The sequence below is a fragment of the Triticum dicoccoides genome, chromosome 5A (genome assembly GCF_002162155.2).
Source record: "Triticum dicoccoides isolate Atlit2015 ecotype Zavitan chromosome 5A, WEW_v2.0, whole genome shotgun sequence".
In the NCBI taxonomy this organism is placed as follows: Eukaryota; Viridiplantae; Streptophyta; class Magnoliopsida; order Poales; family Poaceae; genus Triticum; species Triticum dicoccoides.
Genome location: NC_041388.1, coordinates 221,819,401 through 221,841,228, shown reverse-complemented (window position 1 = coordinate 221,841,228; position 21,828 = coordinate 221,819,401).

Sequence of the window (21,828 nt, the reverse complement as noted above, 5' to 3'; positions counted from 1 at the left end):
GCCGCGCAAAATACACTCAACAGTAGATGGAACAAAGTGCTCGACACTGAAGAAGAGTACGGTGGCAGCCGCCACACAAAGAGCTATCCAAAGTGCAAGCTGCTGCCTGAATTCGATGACGAGGCTTTAGAGCCTATACAAACGAAAAATAAAACGGCCGATCAGCCGGATCGACCACCCCGTGGCCGCGATAAGGCGGCTAACGATGTCACACATAAGTCAGCACACGATTTACGTGAGGACTTGCACCAAAAAGCCGGTATGACCAGGTCCATCTACGGATCTAGGAAGCGCGCTCCGACACAGAATCAAAACCGGAAACTACAACCGTCAGAATGCCATGCCACATCCAAATACAGGGGTGCCGCGCACCCCCTATGCTTCACCGATGAGGTTCTGGATCACGAATTTCCAGAAGTATTCACCTGGGGTCTGGATTGAGGACTTTATCCTTCATATCCACATGGCTAGCGGAGATGATCTCCATGCCATCAAATACTTGCCCCTCAAGTTGAAAGGACCAGCTCGGCACTGGCTGAAGAGCCTCCCGAAAACTCAATTGGATGTTGGGAAGAGCTCGAAGATGCTTTTAGGGCTAATTTTCAAGGGACCTATGTCCGACCTCCGGATGCACACGATTTAAGTCATATAATTCAACAACCCGGAGAGTCAGCCCGAAAGCTTTGGAACAGATTCCTCCCTAAGAAGAATCTAATTGTCGACTGCCCGGACGCCGAAGCGTTAGCGGCTTTCAAACACAGTGTACGTGACCAATGGCTCGCCAGACACCTCGGCCAGGAAAAACCGAGGACAATGGCAGCCCTAACAAGCCTTATGACCCGCTTTTGCACTGGCGAAGACAGCTGGCTGGCCCATAGCGGCACCAGCGACCCAGGCACATCCGAAGTCAGGGATGGTAATGGAAAACCGCGACGAAATAAAAGCAAGCGTCGAAACAATGAAGACAGCCCAGACAACATGGCGGTAAACACCGGATTCAGGGGCTCTCGACCCGGTCAACGGAAAAATGCATTCAAAGGTAGCAGAGATGGACCGTCCAGCCTAAACAAGATTCTAGACAGATTATGTCAGATTCATGGCACCTCCGACAAACCGACAAATCACACCAACAGAGAATGCTGGGTTTTCAAGCAGACCGGCAAGCTAAACGCCGAACACAAGGGGGGGGGGGGAGACACCAAGCGAAGACGAGGATGAGCCTCGCCAGCCGAACACTAGGGGACAGAAAAAATTCCCATCGGAGGTCAAAACAGCGAACATGATTCACGTAATGAAGAGGAGGAGCAAACACACACTCCGAGACGTATGCGCCATGGAGCCTTCTACCCCAAGTTCAACCCTTGTCGGCCTGCCCGATCACTTTTGATCGCAGGGATTACCCGACTAGTATCCGGCACGGAGGATCGGCTGCCTTGGTACTAGACCCAATAATTGACGGATACCATCTCACCTGAGTCCTTATGGACGGTGGAGTAGTCTTAATCTGATATATCAGACACAGTCTGCAAAATGGGGATAGACCCGACAAGAATCAGCCAAAGCAATACTACCTTTAAAGGAGTAATACCAGGCCCAGAGGCCCGCTGCATGGGCTCTCAAGTACTAGAGGTTGTATTCGGTTCTCCCGACAACTTCCGAAGTGAGAAGTTAACCTTCGATATAGCTCCATTCCGAAGCGGCTATCAAGCACTACTCGGAAGAATGACCTTCGCTCGTTTTAGTGCAATACCGCATTACACTTATCTTAAGCTTAAGATGCCCGGTCCACGTGGCATCATCATAGTTAGCGGAAACACAGAATGTTCCTTACATGCGGAAGAATGTGTGGCGGCTTTAGCAGCCGAACACTGAACGGCCTCTCCAACCAGAGTAAATGATCGGTCGTCAATATCGCGGACACGGCTAGACGAGTCCGGCACACCACTAGCTATAACAGCTCAGATAAACCTAAGACTGGGTCGATGGATATACCCCCATAGGTGGTGCTAGGGGCTTCCCACATGTAAAAAGGACGACAGTTCGGCTTGACCTTATTTAGATTGAATTTTAATGGTTTATTAAGAATAACCAATTTTTCGCATGAAAACTTTCACCTAGGCTTTTCTCTCTTACAGATGATCATCGTGCTACACCCTTCCAGGATACGGCACAACGGAGACACAGGCGTAGACGTGCAGCAGGGCCCCGTTCAAAGGTTTCTTTTTAGATTAAGACCCTATGTAAACCTTTTTTACTCTCTCTTGTTGCTTCACACCCTCCGGCTACTCAACATAACCAAGAGGGATGCTGGCGTTATTGACATTTCGTCACGTCAGACTACGTTCTAAAGACCGAATACCTTAGGGAGTGTTCGGCGTCGCCAGTTTGGCCTTATATGCATCAGCTCCGAATCATGTCTTTGGTCAATAGTTGAGTTTGCCCAACTCCCGTGTTTTGCTACCTTACGTTCCGCTCTATCGGCTAAGGTGGCATCGGGAGAACTACTGCGATTGTGCCCTGGTTCATCTGGATGAGCACCTCAGTAGAGAAAGCCAAAAACTGACTGTCATGATAAAGCGCGAGACTGGTCAACCACTCGAGGGCTCAGCGGAATCTTCGTGACTCCTCCGCATTAACGAAGGACTGGTTTTCAGGTGATGTATGTACGCGCATCGTATTCGGATAAGCGCAGAAGTACCAGGGGCTATATAGTAGCCCCACTGTCAGACTCCTATGGCTAACTGAAAGTGTTAAAGCAATATAGTCCGATTGCCTTGTTCTCCGCGCTATCACCTCCTTAATGGACCAAGACATTGGATCAAGTGTGAATACGCGTTTTTCCGAACACCCCCGCATTATACGCGTGGGGGCTGAAGCCGACGACTGCAAACTTTCAGGTTATATACATACATAAATGGCCGCACAGGAGGTATCACAATACTTTCAGGCAAAAGTATAAACACAGCCTTTATAATCCAAATAGCATTGTTTTTACAATTGGGATACAAGTCACTCGAACATGATACTCTTCGAGCACTGAGCCCCTATTAAACGAGCGCCTTCTAGGACTTCTTCAAAATAGGGCTCGGTTGAGACCTGGCCTACAGCCGGACCCTGGGTTGCAATAACGGTGGCATCAATCTCTGCCCAGTATGTCTTAACACGGGCAAGAGCCATCCGCGCACCCTCTATGCATGCCGACCTCTTTACGGCGTCGATATGCGGCACAACACCAAGGAATCGTTGCACTAAACCAAAATAACAATTCGGCCTTGGTCCTTCCGGCCAAAGATGATCCACGACAGACCTCATGGCAAGCCCAGACAACCTATGGAGCTCAGTCCACTCGGCCATTTGCTCATTTAACAGCACCGGACGCGTTGGAGCACTGAACTGCGACCAGAACAACTTTTCCACTTTGTGATCTTTCTGATCTTTGAAAAACTCAGTCGCATCAGCAGCACTCATTGCTAGGTCCGAATACGCATCTGCAACACTCCATAATTGATCCAGACGGGCATACTTCGGATCTCTAAACTTCGTCCGCAACAAAAATTGCTTCCTAGCCGTGATATCTCCGGCCTGATGGAGCTCCTCCTTTGCCGCTCTGATTTCAGAGCAGGTTTCCTTGGCTGCTACTATGTCTTTCTTCAGGTCCGTCGCTTTCTCTTGGCTTTCCTTTTCAAGAAGCTCATACCGGTCAGCGGCATCCTTCATCTTAATAGCCATCTTGGCTATTTTATCTTCGCTCTGGCGATAAGCAGCCTGTTCGGCTCTTAATTCTTCGGACGCCTTTAGGGCAGCTGCATCACTTCTCCTGGCTTGTTCCTTGGCTTGGGCAAGCTCCACCCGAAGGGTCTCCACGGAGGCAGCTCCATCTGCAGCCATAGCATGTTATAGATACTAGCATCATGCTCCTCTTAATATCTGTTGACCACCGGAGAATACATACCCTGTGCCTCGTCAAGCCGCTTGTTCACAAGCATGATGTCGGCATCTGCCGTATCAAGTTGCCGCCTCAATCCGGAAAACGCAGCAGTCTGGCCAGCCACCAGACCGTCAGCCGCATGGGACTACGATCCTCTGTTTGCCGCCTCTGGACATCAACCAGAGTATCAGAGGCTACTATCTGTATAGAGCACACCTAGCGTGTGCGGTACCATCAAAAAATTTATATATTACTTTGCGTACCTCAAAGCCTCTTAGCAGACTCATAAAAGCTTCATGCAACCCACTTTTGGCGGATGAAATCCTCTCAACTACCTTACCCATTAAAGTACGATGCGCCTCTGAGATAGCCGCTTGCTCCAAAAGACCCATCAGTGCGTCCGGTTGCGCACCGGACAGTCCCAGACTCTTTTTGTTGCTCTCCTTAGGAGACGAATGCTCCGGACTTTGGGTGGCCGAAGGGTTACATTCTGGCCTCGACGGATCAGGAGAAATCCTCCGTGAGGACACCTCAGGGTCGTCCGCCCCAGGAGGCGGGGAGACAGGGGGAGGCGTTTCGCTCTCCATCATCTCCGGAAGAAGACCCCCCTAAGACGAACTCTGTTGAGAAGGGCTATGAGCCGGACTGCAAGATATATGTCTCAGTTATTGTCCTCAGAGATAAAGCAGGATATATTTACCAAAAGTACTCTCGATTCACTTACAGCTCAGTGAAGGGCTGGCCCCCTTGCGGGCACTATGCGGTAAGGACGCCCTCCGGGGCAGGGCCCCCTGGCAAAGGTTTCTTTCCTCATTTGGAAACCTTCGTTTCCAAGTCTTCAGGGGCGGTCCTTTTCCTTCCTTGGGGAGAGGGGATGTAAAACCACTCCCGCTGCCATAAGTTGGACACCTTCGGGAAGGAACCCTTTGGCCATGGAGCATCGGCGCCTTTGCTTATTATGGCGCCTCCGCATTCTGTGTGTCTCCCATCGATCATCTTCGGCTTCACATTGAAGTCTTGAGCCATAATACGAAGTGTAGGGTGATGCGAAGGAAGGCCTCACACATGACGATAAACGATGAGATGTGAAGGATGGAATCCGGGGCTAGATCATGGAAATCGAGCCCGTAATAGAACATAAGCCCTCTAACAAAGGGATCAAGACCAAAGCCTAGCCCTCGAAGGAAGTGGGAAACAAACACAACACTCTCGTTGGGTTCAGGAGTAGGGATGACCTGCCCTTGAGCGGGCAGCCTGTGCGAGATTTCGGCGGTCAGATACCTTAGCTTCTTGATGTCCTCCTCTCTGACAGAAGAGGCCATCCACCGGCCTTGAAGGTTGGATCCTGACATGGTTGAAGGTCCGAAGCGCTTAGCCTGAGCCTTGAGTGTTGGAACTCAAGGTGGGCGAAGGGAAGGATCGAGCGCGAGAAGAAAATGACAGGCCTTGGCCCCTTTATAAAGAGGATGAATATCAAGCGTCCTCCGCGTGGCCGTTCAAAACTTGCCTAAAATCAAGGAGTCATACCAGCAGTCGCGGTTGGGTTACCCATTGATGAGAATCCCGTGATAAGGGGACACGATCTCTGCCTCGACAAGACATGCCAAGAAAACCGCCTCGCAATATGTGAAGTAGCTGGTTGGGAAAAACGGTTCGTAATGACCGGGCCACGTCAGGACATCACGTTATGAAAAGTTGTCAGCACATTAGATTTGTGGAAATATTATACTCTCTAAGGTGGTATGTGGAATTTGTTTTGTAGAGCCGGACACTATCCTTGTGTTCGAATCTTCTATGGAGTATTCAGAGGAAGAACCCACCTTGCAATGCCGAAGAAAATCTGCGCCGGACTCATCGTCATTGAAGCCTGGTTCATGGGCTACTGAGGGAGTCCTGGATTAGGGGGCCCTCGGACAGCCGGACTATATCCTTCGGTCGGACTGTTGGATTATGAAGATACAAGATTGAAGACTTCATCCCGTGTCCAGGTGGAACTCTCCTTTGCGTGGAACGCAAGCTTGGAAATTCGGATATGTAGATATCCTCCCTTGTAACCGACTCTATGTAACCCTAGCCACCTCCGGTGTCTATATAAACTGGAGGGTTTAGTCCGTAGGACAACAACAATCATAATCATAGGCTAGCTTCTAGGGTTTAGCCTCTATGATCTTGTCGTAGATCAACTCTTGTAATACTCATATGTTCAAGATCAATCAAGCAGGAAGTATAGGGTTTTACCTCCATCGAGAGGGCCTGAACCTGGGTAAACATTGTGTCCCCTGCCTCCTGTTACCATCCGCCTTAGACGCACAGTTTGGGACCCCCTACCCGAGATCCGCCTGTTTTGACACCGACACCCTGTGCGGATCACATCACCATCACTGTCACCACGCCGTCGTGCTGACGAAACTCTCCCTCAACCCTCTGCTGGATCAAGAGCTCGAGGGAGACTGAAGGAAATATGCCCTAGAGGTAATAATAAACTTGTTATTAATATTTTCTTATATCATGATAAATTCTTATTATTCATGCTAGAATTGTATTAATCAAAAACTTAGTGCATGTGTGAATACATAGACAAACAGAGTGTCCCTAGTATGCCTCTACTAGACTAGCTCGTTAATCAAAGATGGTTAAGCTTCCTAACCATAGACATGTGTTGTCATTTGATGAACATGATCACATCATTAGTGAATGATGTGATGGACAAGACCCATCCATTAGCTTAGCATAATGATCGTTTAGTTTTATTGCTATTGCTTTCTTCATGACTTATACATGTTCCTCTGACTATGAGATTATGCAACTCCCTAATACCAGAGGAACACCTTGTGTGCTATCAAATGTCACAACTTAACTTGGTGATTATAAAGATGCTCTACAGGTGTCTCTGATGGTGTGTGTTTAGTTGGCATAGATCTTGATTAGGATTTGTCACTGCATGTATCAGAGAGGTATCTCTAGGCCCTCTCGGTAATGCACATCACTATAAGATTTGCAAGCAATGTGACTAATGAGTTGGTTGTGTGATGATGCATTACGGAACAAGTAAAGAGACTTACCGGTAACGAGATTGAACTAGGTATGAGGATACCGACGATCGAATCTCGGGCAAGTAACATACCGATGACAAAGGGAACAGCATTTGTTGTTATGCGGTTTGAGCGATAAAGATTTTCGTAGAATATGTAGGAGCCAATATGAGCATCCAGGTTCCTCTATTGGTTATTGACCGGAGATATGTCTCAGTCATGTCTACATAGTTCTCGAACCCGTAGGGTCCGCACGCTTAATGTTCGTTGACGATTTGTATTATGGGCTATGTGATTTGATGACCGAAGTTTGTTCGGAGTCCTGGATGAGATCACGGACATGACGAGGAGTCTCAAAATGGTCGAGACATAAAGATTGATATATTGGACGACGTTATTCGGATACCGGATGAGTTCCGAGAGGTACCGGGTAACTATCAGAGTGCCGGAGGGTTATCGGAACCCCCCGGGGGAACTAATGGGCCTTCATGGGCCTTAATGGGGAGAGAGAAGGGCCACAAGGGGCTGGCCGTGCGCCCCCCATCTTGGGTCCGAATTGGACTAGGGGAAGGGGGTGGCGCCCCCCTTTCCTTCCCTTCCCCCTCTCCCTTCCTTCTCCCCCCTTCCTCCAGGTGGAATCCTACTAGGACTTGGAGTCCTAGTAGGACTCCTGTCTCCTGGTGCGCCCTACAGGGGCCGACCGGCCTCCCTCTCCACTCCTTTATATACGGGGGCCGGGGGCACCCTAGAACACACAAGTTTCTCTTAACCGTGTGCGATGCCCCCTCCAAAGTTACACACCTTGGTCATATCGTCGTAGTGCTTAGGTGAAGCCCTGGGTCGGTAACTTCATCATCATCGTCGCCACGCCGTTGTGCTGACGGAACTCTCCCTCGTCCTCAACTTGTTGAAGAGCTCGAGGGATGTCATCGAGCTGAACATGTGCTAAACTCGGATGTGTCGTACGTTCGGTGCTTGGATCGGTTGGATCACGAAGACGTTTGATTACATCAACCATGTTACTAAATGCTTTTGCTTTCAGTCTACGAGGGTACGTGGACACACTCTCCCCGCTCGTTGCTATGCTTCTCCTGGATAGATCTTGCGTGATTGTAGGAATTTTTTTTGACATACTACGTTCCCCAACAGTGGCACCCGAGCCAGGTCTATGCGTAGATGTTATATACACAATTAGAACACAATGAGTTGTGGGCGATAATAGTCATATTGCTTACCAGCAACGTCTTACTTTGATTCGGCGATATTGTTGGATGAAGCGGCCCGGACGAACATTACATGACCGCGTTTATGAGACTGGTTCTACTGACGTGCTTCGCACACAGGTGGCTAGCGGGTGTCTGTTTCTCCAACTTTAGTTGAATCGAGTTTGACTACGCCCGGTCCTAGTTGAAGGTTAAAACATCACATTTGACGAAAAATCATTGTGGTTTCGATGCGTAGGTAAGAAAGGTTCTTGCTAGAAGCCCGTAGCAGCCATGTAAAACTTGCAACAACAAAGCAGAGGACATCTAACTTGTTTTTGCAGGGCTTGTTGTGATGTGATATGGTCAAGATGTGATGATATATAAATTGTTGTATGAGATGATCATGTTTTGTAAAAGTTATCGGCAACTGGCAGGAGCCTTATGGTTGTCGCTTTATTGTATGAAATGCAATCGCCATGTAATTGCTTTACTTTATCACTATGGGGTAGCGATAGTCATAGAAGCAATAGTTGGCAAGACGACAACGATGCTACCATGGATATCAAGGTGTCAAGCCGGCGATGATGGTGATCATGGCCGTGGTTTGGAGATGGAGATCAAAGGCACAAGATGATGATGGCCATATCATATCACTTATTTTGATTGCATGTGATGTTTATCTTTTATGCATCTTATTTTGCTTAGTATGGTGGTAGCATTATCAGATGATCCCTCACTAAATTTCAAGGTACAAGTGTTCTCCCTGAGTATGCACCATTGCTACAGTTCGTCGTGCCGAGACACCACGTGATGATCGGGTGTGATAAGCTCTACATTCACATACAACCGGTGCAAGCCAGTTTTGCATAGGCAGAATACTCGGGTTAAATTTGACGAGCCTAGCATATGCAGATATGGCCTCGGAACACTGAGACCGAAAGGTCAAACGTGAATCATATAGTAGATATTATCAACATAGTGATGTTCACCATTCAAGACTACTCCATCTCACGTGATGATCGGACATGGTTTAGTTGATATGGATCACGTGATCATTTAGATGACTAGAGAGATGTCTAACTAAGTGGGAGTTCTTAAGTAATATGATTAAATTGAACTTTAATTTATCATGAACTTAGTACTTCATAGTATTTTGCCTGTCTATGTTGTTGTAGATCAATGGCCCGTGCTACCATTCCTTTGAATTTTAATGCGTTCCTAGAGAAATATAAGTTGAAAGATGATAGTAGCAATGATGCACACCGGATCCGTGATCTGAGGATTATCCTCATTTTTGCACAGAAGAATTATGTCCTTGATGCACTGCTAGGTGACAGACCTATTGTAGGAGAAAATGCAGACGTTATGAACATTTGGCAAACTCGGTATGATGACTACTTGATAGTTTAGTGCGCCATGCTTTACAGCTTAGAACTGGGACTTCAAAAACGTTTTGAATGCCACGGAGCATATAAGATGTTCCAAGAGCTGAAATTGGTATTTCATACTCATGCCCGATTTGAGAGGTATGAGACCTCTGACAAGTACTTTGCCTACAAGATGGAGGAGAATAGCTCAACCAATGAGCATGTGCTCAGAATGTCTGAGTACTACAATCGCTTGAATCAAGTGGAAGTTAATCTTCCAGATAAGATAGTGATTGGTAGATTTCTCTAGTCACTATCACCAAGTTACTGGAACTTCGTGATGAAATATAATATGCAAGGGATGACGAAAATGATTCCCGAGCTCTTCACGATGCTAAATCGGCAAAGGTAGAAATCAAGAAAGAGCATCAAGTGTTGATGGTTAACAAAACTACTAGTTTCAAGAAAAGGGGCAAAGGAAAAGAATGGCAAGCAAGTTGCCACTCTCCTGAAGAAACCCAAAGCTAGACCTAAGCTTGAAACCGAGTGCTTCTACTGCAAACGGAATGGTCACTGGAAGCGAAACTACCCCAAATACTTGGCGGATAAGAAGGATGGCAAAGTGAAAGGTATATTCGATATGCATGTTATTGATGTGTACTTTACTAGTGTTCATAGTAACCCTAGGATTTTTGATACTGGTTCAGTTGCTAAGATTAGTAACTCGAAACAGGAGTTGCAAAATGAACAGAGACTAGTTAAGGGCGAGGTGATGATGTGTGTTGGAAATGAATCCAAGGTTTATAACATCACCATCGCACACTCCTTTTACCTTTAGGATTAGTGTTGAACCTAAAATAAATTTTATTTGGTGTTTTGAGTTGAGCATGAATATGATTGGATCATGTTTATTGCAATACGGTTAATCATTTAAGTCAAAGAATAATTGTTGTTCTATTTACATGAATAAAACCTTCTATGGTCATACACTTAAATATAAATGGTTTATTGAATCTCGATCATAGTGATACACATATTCATAATATTGATGCCAAAATATGCAAAGTTGATAATGATAGTGCAACATACTTGTGGCACAGCCGTTTAGGTCATATTGGTGTAAAGCGCATGAAGAAAATCCATGCGGATGGACTTTTGGAATCACTTGATGCTTGCAAACCATGCCTCATGGGGAACATGACTAAGACTCCGTTCTCCAGAACAATGGAGCAGGCCACTGACTCATTGGAAATAATACATACTGATGTATGCAGTCCGATGAGTGTTGAGGCTCTCGGCGGGTATCGTTATTTTCTAACCTTCACAGATGATTTGAACAGATATGGGTATATCTACTTGATGAAACATAAGTCTGAAACATTTGAAAAGTTCAAAGAATTTCAGAGTGAAATGGAAAATCATCATAACAAGAAAGTAAAGTTTCTACAATCTGATCGTGGAGGTGAATATTTGAGTTACGAGTTTGGTCTTCATTTGAAACAATGTGGAATAGTTTCGCAACTCACGCCACCTGGAACACCACAGCGTAATGGTGTGTCCGAACGTCGTAAACATACTTTATTAGATATGGTGCGATCTATGATGTCTCTTACTGATTTAACGCTATCGTTATGGGGTTATGCTTTAAAGACGGCTGCATTCACGTTAAATAGGGCACCATCTAAATCCGTTGAGACGACACCATATGAACTATGGTTTTGCAAGAAACCCAAGTTGTCGTTTCTTAAAGTTTGGGGCTGCGATGCTTATGTGAAAAAGCTTCAACCTGATAAGCTCGAACCCATATCGAAGAAATGTGTCTTCATAGGATACCCAAAGGAGATTGTTGGTACACCTTCTATCACAGATCCGAAGGCAAGATATTCGTTGCTAAGAATGGATCCTTTCTAGAGAAGGAGTTTCTCTCAAAAGAAGTGAGTGGGAGGAAACTAGAACTTGATGAGGTAATTGTACCTTCTCCTGAATTGGAAAGTAGTTCATCACAGAAATCAGATCCAGTGATTCCTACACCAATTAGTGAGGAAGCTAATGATGATGATCATGAAACTTCTGATCAAGTTACTACCGAACCTCTAGGTCAAACAGAGTAAGATCCGCACCAGAGTGGTACGACAATCCTGTTCTGGAGGTCATGTTACTTGACCATGACGAACCTACGAACTATGAGGAAGCGATGATGAGCCCAGATTCTGCGAAATGGCTTGAGGACATGAAATCTGAGATGGGATCCATGTATGAGAACAAAGTGTGGACTTTGGTTGACTTGCCTGATGATCGGTGAGCAATAGAGAATAAACGGATCTTCAAGAAGAAGACTCACACTGACGGTAATGTTACTGTCTACAAAGCTCGACTTGTTGCAAAAGGTTTTTGACAAGTTCAAGGTGTTGACTAATGAGATTTTCTCACTTGTAGCGATGCTTAAGTCTGTCTAAATCATGTTAGCAATTTCCATATGAAATTTGGCAAATGGATGTCAAAACTGCATTCCTTAATGGATATCTTAAAGAAGAGTTGTATATGATGCAACCAGAAGGTTTTGTCGATCCAAAAGGTGCTAACAAAGTGTGCAAGCTCCAGCGATCCATTTATGGACTGGTGCAAGCCTCTCAGATTTGGAATATACTCTTTGATAGTGTGATCAAAGCATATGGTTTTATACAGACTTTTGAAGAAGCCTGTATTTACAAGAAAGTGAGTGGGAGCTCTGTAGCATGTCTGATATTATATGTGGATGACATATTGTTGATTGGAAATGATACTGAATTTCTGAATACCATAAAAGGATACTTGAATAAGAATTTTTCGAAGAAAGACCTCAGTGCAGCTACTTACATATTGGGCATCAAGATCTATAGAGATAGATCAAGACACTTGATAAGATTTTTCAATGAGTACATACCTTGACAAGATTTTGAATTAGTTCAAAATGGAATAGTCAAAGAACGAGTTGTTGCATGTATTGCAAGGTGTAAAAGTTGAGTAAGACTCAAAACACGACCATGTCAGAAAAAAGAAAGAGAATGAAAGTCATTCCCTATGCCTCAGCCATAGGTTCTATAAAGTATGTTATGTTGTGTACCAAACCTATTGTGTACCTTGACATGAGTTTGGCAAGGGGGTACAATATTGATCCAGGAGTGGATCACTAGACTGCAATCAAAATTAGAAGACTAAGGTGATATTTCTCGGTTATGGAGGTGATAAAGAGTTCGTCATAAAGAGTTGCGTCGATGCAAGCTTTTACACCGAGCCAGATGACTCTGAGTCTCAATATGGATACATATTGAAAGTGGGAGCAATTTGCTAGAGTAGCTCCATGGAGAGCATTGTAGACATAGAAAATTTGCAAAATACATACGACTCTGAATGTGACAGACCCATTGACTAAGCTTCTCTCACAAGCAAAACATGATCACACCTTAGTACTCTTTGGGTGTTAAAATCACATACCAATGTGAACTAGATTATTGACAATAGTAAAACCCTTTGGGTATTTGTCACATGGTGATGTGAACTAATCACATAAATATGTGAACTATTGGTGTTAAATCACATGACGTTGTGAACTAGATTATTGACTCTAGTGCAAGTGGGAGACTGAAGGAAATATGCCCTAGAGGCCATAATAAAGTTGTTATTTATATTTGCTTATATCATGATAAATGTTTATTAATCATGCTAGAATTGTATTAACCGAAAACTTAGTACATGTGTGAATACATAGACAAACAAAGTGTCCCTAGTATGCCTATACTAGACTAGCTCGTTAATCAAAGATGGTTAAGTTTCCTAACCATAGACATGTGTTATCATTTGATGAACGAGATCACATCATTAGTGAATGATGTGATGGACAAGACCCATCCGTTAGCTTAGCATAATGATCATTGAATTTTATTGCTATTGCTTTCTTCATGACTTATACATGTTCCTCTGACTATGAGATTATGCAACTCCCGAATACTGAAGGAACACCTTGTGTGCTATCAAATGTCACAACTTAACTGGGTGATTATAAAGATGCTCTACAGGTGTCTCCGATGGTGTTAGTTGAGTTGGCATAGATGGAGATTAGGATTTGTCACTCCATGTATCGGAGAGGTATCTCCAGGCCCTCTCGGTAATGCACATCACTATATGGCTTGCAAGCAATGTGACTAATGAGTTAGTTGTGGGATGATGCATTACGGAATGAGTTAAGAGACTTGTGGTAACGAGATTGAACTAGGTATGAGGATACCGACGATCCAATCTCGGGCAAGTAACATACCAATGACAAAGGGAACAACGTATGTTGTTATGCGGTTTAACTGATAAAGATCTACGTAGAATATATAGGAGCCAATATGAGCATCCAGGTTCCGCTATTGGTTATTGACCGGAGATATGTCTCAGTCATGTCTACATAGTCCTCGAACATGTAGGGTCCGCACGCTTAACGTTTGATGACGATTTGAATTATGAGTTATGTGATTTGATGACCGAAGTTTGTTCGGAGTCCTGGATGAGATCACAGACATGATGAAGACTCACGAAATGGTCGAGACATAAAGATTGATACATTGGACGATGTTATTCGGATACCGGATGTGTTCCGAGAGGTATTGGATAACTATCAGAGTGCCGGAGGGTTATCGGAACCCCTCGGGGGAACTAATGGGCCTTCATGGGCCTTAGTGGGGAGAGAGAAGGGCCACAAGGGGCTGGCCGCGCACCCCCCTCCTTGGGTTCGAATTGGAATAGGGGAAGGGGGCGGCGCCCCCTTTCCTTCCCTTTCCCCTCTCCCTTCCTTCTTCCCCCTTCCTCTAGGTGGAATCCTACTAGGACTTGGAGTCCTAGTAGGACTCCTCTCTCCTGGCGCACCCTACAGGGGCCGGCTGGCCTCCCCCTCCCCTCCTTTATATACGGGGGCAGGGGGCACCCTAGAACACACAAGTTTCTCTTAACCGTGTGCGGTGCCCCCTCCAAAGTTACACACCTCGGTCATATCGTCGTAGTGCTTAGGCGAAGCCCTGCTCCGGTAACTTCATCATCACCGTCGCCATGCCGTCGTGCTGATAGAACTCTCCCTCGTCCTCAACTGGATCAAGAGCTCGAGGGACGTCATCGAGCTGAACATGTGCTGAACTCGGAGGTGCCGTACGTTCGGTGCTTGGATCAGTTGGATCACGAAGACGTTTGACTACATCTAACACGTTACTAAACGCTTCCGCTTTCGGTCTACGAGGGTACGTGGACACACTCTCCGAACTCGTTGCTATGCTTCTCCTAGATAGGTCTTGCCTGATCGTAGGATATTTTTTGAAATACTACATTCCCCAACAAACTCTCCCTCAACCCTCTGCTGGATCAAGAGTTAGAGGGACGTCATTGTAACGTCCTCGATGTGGCTATATCTCCTACGTGTCGAAGCACGACTTAGAGGCATAACCGCATTGAAAGCAATATCGCAAGTGAGGTAATCTTCACAACAACCCATGTAAATAAATAAAGGGGAAAGGTACATAGTTGGCTTACACTCGCCACATCACACAAATACATAAATAAGTCATTACATTCATTCAATACACTCAGGGTCCGACTACGGAACCAAAATAAAGATCAACCCCCAAATGCGACAAAGTCCCCGATCGCCCCAACTGGGCACCACTACTGATCATCTAGGAAAGACACATAGTAACGACGAGAGTCTTCATTGAACTCCCACTTGAGCTCAAACGCGTCACCTGGAGCGGAATCATCGGTCCCTGAATCTGGTTTTGGAAGGAATCTGTGAGTCATGGGGACTCAGCAATCTCACACCCTCGTGATCAAGACTATTTAAGTTTATGGGTAAAGCAAAGGTATGATGTGGAGCTGCAGCAAGCGACTAGCATATATGGTGGCTAACATACGCAAAAGAGAGCGAGAAGAGAAGGTAAAAGCACGGTCGAACAACTATGATCAAGAAGTGATCCTAGAACCACCTGCGGCAAAGATTACTCCAACACCGTGTTCACTTCCCGGACTCCGCTGAGAAGAGACCATCACGGTAACACACGCAGTTGATGTATTTTAGTTAAGTCTTGTGTCAAGTTCTCTACAACCGGACATTAACAAATTCCCATCTGCCCATAACCGCGGGCACGGCTTTTGAAAGTTCAAATCCCTGCAGGGGAGTCCCAACTTAGCCCATCACAAGCTCTCACAGTCAATGAAGGATATTCCTTCTAGCGGGAAGACCCGATCAGACTCGGAATCCCGGTTACAAGACATTTCGATAGGTAAAACAAGACCAGCAAGGCCACCCGGATATGCCGACAAATCCTGATAGGAGCTGCACATATCTCATTCTCAGGTCACACCGGATTGTCCAAACTTCCGGTAGGCCAGCCCAGAGTTGCCCCAGGTGGCCACCGGCGGTTGACAGGTTGGACCAACACTCAGAGGAGCACTGGCCCGGGGGTTTAAAATAAAGATGACCCTTGAGTCCGCGAAACCCAAGGGAAAAAGGCTTAGGTGGCAAATGGTAAAACCAAGGTTGGGCCCTGCTGGAGGAGTTTTATTCAAGACAAACTGTCAAGGGGTTCCCATTATCACCCAACTGCGTAAGGAACGCAAAATAAAGGAACATAACACCGGTATGACGGAAACTAGGGCAGCAAGAGTGGAACAAAACACCAGGCATAAGGCTGAGCCTTCCACCCTTTACCAAGTATATAGGTGCATTAAGATAAACAAGATAATATTGTGATATCCCAACAATAAACAAGTTCCAACAAGGAACGGTCTCCAATCTTCACCTGCAACTAGAAATGCTATAAGAGGGGCTGAGCAAAGCGGTAACATAGCCAAACAACGGTTTGCTAGGACAAGGTGGGTTAGAGGTTTGACATGGCAATATGGGAGGCATGATGAGCAAGTGGTAGGTATCATAGCATAGGCATAGCAAAAGAGCGATCATCTAGCAAGCAAAGATAGAAGTGATTTCGAGGGTATGGTCATCTTGCCTGCAAAGTTCTCAGAGTTTCCTTGATCCTCGTAAGCGAACTCAATGGGCTCCTCATTCACATACTCGTCTCCCGGCTCTACCCAAACAAGAACAACGAGCAAAAAGGAACACAATCAACCACGTGCAATGCACAAGCAACATGATGCAAACATGGTATGATATGCGGGATGCGGTATGCGATGCATATGCAAGATTTGGCCTAGCCTCAACTTGGAAAACCAAGAGTGCCACTGTAAAGAGGAGATGATATCGGTTGAAATCGACATAAAAATCACCGGAATCGGATGCACGGTTTGGAAATGGCAAGCAAAACAAATATGGCACTGGTCTGCGATAATCAGCAAGTGACCAACTAAATGCATCAAGTTAAATATGCTACAACACTCAAACATAGCAACAAAATATATGGTAGGGATCCACTCATGATGCTTGACAAAAGATGAACACTGAGCTACGGCTAATTCACTTATTAATAGGTTTAAACAAGCATGGCAAAAGTGCAAATGACAACAGGTTTCAGACTTAGTGAAAATAACAGGAATTTAACATCAGGAATCAATGTTTAGAGCATGAAAACTACATGCTACAGGAACATATCATGGCAAAGCAAGGCATGACATGATGCTACTCAAAGCATATAACAAAAGTCCCTTAGTGACCATAAGCCAAAAGGGATCAGAGAACACATTTGCAAGCATGTGAACATAGCAAAAACATAAACAGATTCAGATTTAGTGCAAAACTGGAGCATGCAAAACAAATTAACAAGTAGGCATGTTTACGAGCTCGATGCACTCACTACAGAGCATGGCATGACAAACTAAGCATACACCCATCAAGAAGGCATGTCATAGAAGCTAGAAATGGCAAGAACAACATCATAGAATGCACGGATCAATAGCAACATCCTCGGCAAAATCGCTAAACATGTTAACAATCTGCCAGGAACATTTTATAGCAAAAGTAGAGCTCGATTGACTCAAGCTAGGTTGCTACATAATTGCAAACAAATACATGGATGGATAGAGCACAACAATATTAACAAAACATCCTTACTAATCATCCTCAAAAGAGGCATGGATCACTAGGAAACAACACGAACATATGGCATAAAGACAAAAACAAGACAAGGACTTAGTGAAATACTAAGTCCCTGAAATCAGCATCATCGAGTAAGCTACTTTGCATGCTTGTGCTAGTCACCACATAGATCACAAAAATACATGGCATACACCCCTGTAAAGATGGCATGGCATACATCAAAACACATGTAGAGCTCAAGATCATAGCATGCACGCATTAATCATGGCAAAAATGACAAAAGGCTATTTGCATAAATAGATCTGAAACTTTCCTCATATAGCCCTCTTCCAACAGCATTTCGGGAGACAAGATGACCTCAAATGAAAATTATGCAATGAGATGAAATGATGTACTCGTCGAGACGAACATTTTGATATGCTACACGCATGAATCGGAGCTACGGATGCACAGTAATGGCAAGTCAAAGATAGCAAAAAAAATCTAGGGTTTCGGGCAAAATTAGGTCAACCTCAAGATCTAGATCTGGATCTAGATAGTGCACGGGAATCAGGTCGCCGGAATAGTGGGGGTTCGCCGGAGTAGCCGAGAATGTCGCCGGACTTGGAGGGGGCTCGCCGGAGGGGTTCGTCCGAACTTGCCGGAGCTCGCCGGAGACGTCGAGGAGGACGAGGCGACTCAGGGCGACGAGGTAGGTGCGGGCGCGGGGCAGCCTGGTGGCGACGCGGCTTGCCAGCGGCGATGCGGAATAGGGCGGCGACGCTGGAGATGCGGCAGGCTGGCGCGGGCACGGGGCGCGGCTCCTCTCGCGCGGGCACGACGGAGGCAGGCGGCGCCGCGCGCGGGCCCTCGGGGGATGGAGGCGGGCCGAGCGGGCCGGAGTGGGAGCGAGGCGACGGCGACACTTGGCGGTGCCCGATTGGCCGCGATGAAGTGTCTGGCCGGAGCGGACGTTGTCCGACGGCGGCGTGAGCAGATTTTAGGGTTAGGGGAGAAGAGACCCGGGATTTTCGTGGGGGGATCTTTATATAGGGTAGAGGGAGCTAGGAAGCTCCAAATGGAGTGCGGTTTTTGGCCACGCGATCGTGATCGAACGCTCTAGACGATGGGAGAGGTTTTGGTGGGTTTTGGGCCAAATTGGAAGGGTGTTGGGCTGCAGGACACATGAGGCCTTTTCGGTCCCTCGGTTAACCGTTGGAGTATCAAACGAAGTCCAAATGGTACAAAACTTGACAGGCGGTCTAACGGTAGTAAACGAAGGCCGCATGACAAGTATCGGTCCAATCAGAAAACGTTTAACCCCCACACACGGAAAGAGGTAGAAAGGACCACCAGAGGGCATAGGAGCGCCGGAATGCAAAACGGACAACGGGGAAAATGCTCGGATGCATGAGACGAACACGTATGCAAATGCAATGCACATGATGGCATGATATGAGATGCATGACAAAGACAAAACACACGGAGACAAAAACCAACAACGAGGAAATACTATAACTTAGGGCCGGAAACGGCAAGAGTTGGGATACATATAAGGTAAATTACATCCGGGGTGTTACAACAATCCACCACTACGAAAGGATCTTGTCCCGAGATCTAGGACTGGAAAACTCCAGGTACTCAGAACGGAGGTGATCCTCGTGTTCCTAGGTGGCTTCACGGTCGGAATGATGTGACCACTTGACTTTGAGGAATTTGATCGACTTGTTGCGAGTCTTGCGCTCAGTTTCTTCAAGAATAGCAACTGGGTGCTCCTGATAAGACAAGTCTTCTTGGAGATCAATGTCTTCGAAATTGACAGTGCGATCAGGAGTCTTGAAGCACTTGCGGAGTTGAGACACGTGAAACACGTCATGCACGTTTGCAAAGTTGGAGGGAAGCTCAAGTTGATAGGCGAGATCGCCTCTCTTGATGACGATCTTGAAAGGACCCACATATCTAGGGGCAAGCTTCCCTTTGATACCGAAGCGACGAGTACCTTTCATTGGAGAGACGCGGAGGTAGACATGGTCTCCGATCTCGAAAGCCAAATCACGATGCTTACTATCATAGTAACTCTTCTGGCGTGATTGCGCAGCCTTGAGATTCTCGCGAATGACTTTGCACATCTCTTCTGCCTCTGTGATCAAGTCATTACCAAGAAGTTGATGTTCACCAGTCTCTGACCAGTTAAGAGGAGAATGACTCTTCCTGCCATACAGAATTTCAAATGGGGCCTTGCCCGAACTCGCTTGAAAGCTGTTGTTGTAGGAGAACTCGGCATATGGAAGACAATCTTCCCACTTAATACCGAAAGAGATGACGCAAGCCCTAAGCATATCTTTAAGAATCTGATTAACTCGCTCGACTTGGCCACTAGTTTGAGGATGAAAAGCTGTGCTAAAACGGATGTTGGTGCCCATGGCCTTCTGAAAAGAATCCCAAAACTTGGAGGTGAAGATGCTGCCACGATCTGAAGAAATCAACTGCGGGATGCCGTGCAGAGAGACAATCCGAGAGGTATATAGCCCTGCCAATTGAGCTGATGTGATAGATTCTTTGATAGGCAGAAAGTGAGCCACTTTAGTGAGTTTGTCGATGACAACGAAGATAGCATGATTGCCACGCTTGGACTTTGGAAACCCAGTCACGAAGTCCATCTCAATGTGCTCAAACTTCCATCTGGAATGGCAAGAGGTTGGAGGAGACCAGCTGGTCGTTGGTATTCTGCTTTCACTCTTCTGCAGACATCACATTCATTCACGAACTGAGCAATCTCGCGCTTCATTCGAGTCCACCAATACGACTGCTTGAGGTCATGGTACATCTTTGTACTTCCAGGGTGAATAGAGAGGATTGAATTGTAAGCCTCGTTCATAATGACTTTGCGAAGGTCACCTTTAGGCACAACAATGCGATCCTCAAAGAATAGTGTATCTTTGTCATCAAGACGATAGCACTTGTACTCGGGTTGACTCTTGGCAATCCCACTCTTCACCTTCTTCACCATAGCATCAAGAAGTTGAGCTTCGCGAATCTGATCTTCCAAAGTAGGAGAGACTAGGAGGTTGGCGAGGAAGCCTTGAGGAACAACTTGAAGATTAAGCTTGCGGAAAGCTTCACAAAGCTCGAGTTGGTAAGGTTTGAGAAGCAGACTGTTGCAGTAAGCCTTCCTGCTCAATGCGTCAGCAATTACATTGGCCTTGCCAGGAGTATATTCGATACTCGGATTATACTCTTGAATCATTTCGACCCAACGAGTCTGCCTGAGGTTGAGATTAGGCTGAGTGAAGATGTACTTGAGACTCTTATGATCAGTGAATATGTCCACTTTTCTTCCCAATAAGAGATGTCTCCAAGTTAAAAGAGCATGGACAACTGCCGCCAACTCGAGGTCATGAGTGGGGTAGTTCTTTTCGTTGGGCTTCAACTGGCGAGAGGTATAAGCCACAACTTTATTCTCTTGCATCAACACTAGTCCAAGACCTTGAAGGGAAGCATCACAGAAGACCTCGAACGGTTTGGATTCATCAGGAGGACTCAGAACTGAAGCAGTGACTAATTTCTCTTTCAGGGTGTTGAAAGAGATGTCACAATCAGGAGACCAGACTACTTCACGTGCTTCTAGAGAAGGTTGGAAAGAGGCTTCGCGATCTATGAAAAGTTCTCAACGAACCTTCTGCAATAACTTGCGAGCCCAACGAAGCTGCGGAGTTGCTTCACATTCTGAGGTGGTTCCCAATTCACAATTGCAGACACCTTCTCAGGATTAACAGCGATGCCCTTGGCAGAAATGATATGCCCAAGGTAGAGAACCTCATCAGTCAAAACTCACACTTAGAAAACTTGGCATAGAACTGATGTTCTCTAAGCTTATCGAGCACCAAACGCAAGTGCTTGGCATGATCCTCCTTGTTCTTGGAAAAAATCAAAATGTCATCGAGGTAGACCAAGACTAACTCATTTGTGTAGGGGTTGAAGATGAAGTTCATCATGCGAGAGAATGTTGGAGGAGCGTTGATGAGGCTGAAAGACACGACATTGTATTCATATGAACCATAGCTTGTTCTGAATGCTGTCTTGGGGATATCCTCTTCACGAATGCGAATCTGGTGATAGCCCATATGGAGGTCAAGCTTGGAGAATACTTTAGCACTTTTGAGTTGTTCGAAAAGCTCATTGATGTTGGGAAGTGGGTACTTGTTCTTTATGGTCTTCTTGTTCAATGGACGGTAGTCAACACAAAGTCGGTCCGTTCCAT